Raw genomic sequence first — 1,150 nt, 5'->3', positions numbered from 1 at the left:
CTTTACCACCTAAACGTTGGCTATTATTAGGAAGGGTGAACATCTATAGAAGTTGTGCGTGGTAGAGTGTCAGTGAAACAAAAGGGAGCCAGCCCCTGTGTGAGGATTGACACGGTGATTATTCCACTGGGCTCTAACAAAGCAGCGATTGTGAGCATGTCATAGGACTAGGCAGCATTTCATTCTGTTGTTTATGGGCTCGCTCTTAGTGGGAATGAAGTTGAGGCCACCTAAAAACAACAAGTTTTATTGCTTGTATTACATTTCCTCTGTTGCCTAATAACTCTTTGCCGTCCAGTCAGAATCAGTTTATCGCTGACCCTCAATTGGGTTTTAGAGGCTGTGAATTGTGTAGGGAGGAGATTACCCGTCTTTTCTCATCAGAGTCACTGGTGCTTTCAGATCAGGTGTGACCTTTGGTTTAGCAACACAACTTCCACTGGTCGATGTCACCAGAGCTCCCTTGTGGTACCTCGTGGTTGTTAAGTGCCATCAAATAGACTCGGATTTGTATTGATCCTGTGAACAGCAGTTCTAATCCTTGCCCTGTCTTGAGCCATCATCACAGTCATCCTCGTGCTTAAAACCATTGTAGTCACTATGTCAGTTCATTTGTTGAGGATCTCCCTCTCTTTGCTTGACGCTCTTCATTTGCCAGTTTGATGTCTTTGTCCAAGAACTGGGCCCTCCTGACAGTATGCCCAAAGTATGGGCCTCTGTGCAGCCCTCTGGTTGCACTTCTTCTAAGAGATATTGGTGTAATCTTTTAGCAATCCCTGGTATATTCAATACTCTTCTCAACACCACAATTCAAAGGCACCAATCCTTCTCTATCTCTCTCTGTCTCTCCCATGTATATCTATATCTCATCTATATCTATCTGCAGCTACATCTATGCCCTCTATCTATCTATCTATCTATCTATCTATCTATCTATCTATCTATCTATCTATCTATCCTATCTATATTTGTGTGTGTTTATATACAACGTATTTTGATATTTATATACAACATCTTTAGATATGTTTTATATAGCATGTATATGTTTATATACACCATATATTTATTTTCCATTGTTTTCTCATAGCTTGCATGTGGTGTTATAATACTATAAATACCAGAAGGCTCATCCATGGTAGACAATTTCCAG

Source organism: Elephantulus edwardii, unplaced genomic scaffold (assembly GCF_000299155.1).
Source record: "Elephantulus edwardii isolate Elephantulus edwardi_28Jun2011 unplaced genomic scaffold, EleEdw1.0 scaffold00011, whole genome shotgun sequence".
In the NCBI taxonomy this organism is placed as follows: Eukaryota; Metazoa; Chordata; class Mammalia; order Macroscelidea; family Macroscelididae; genus Elephantulus; species Elephantulus edwardii.
The sequence above is the reverse complement of the archived record's forward strand: the minus strand, read 5'-3'. Positions refer to the sequence as shown.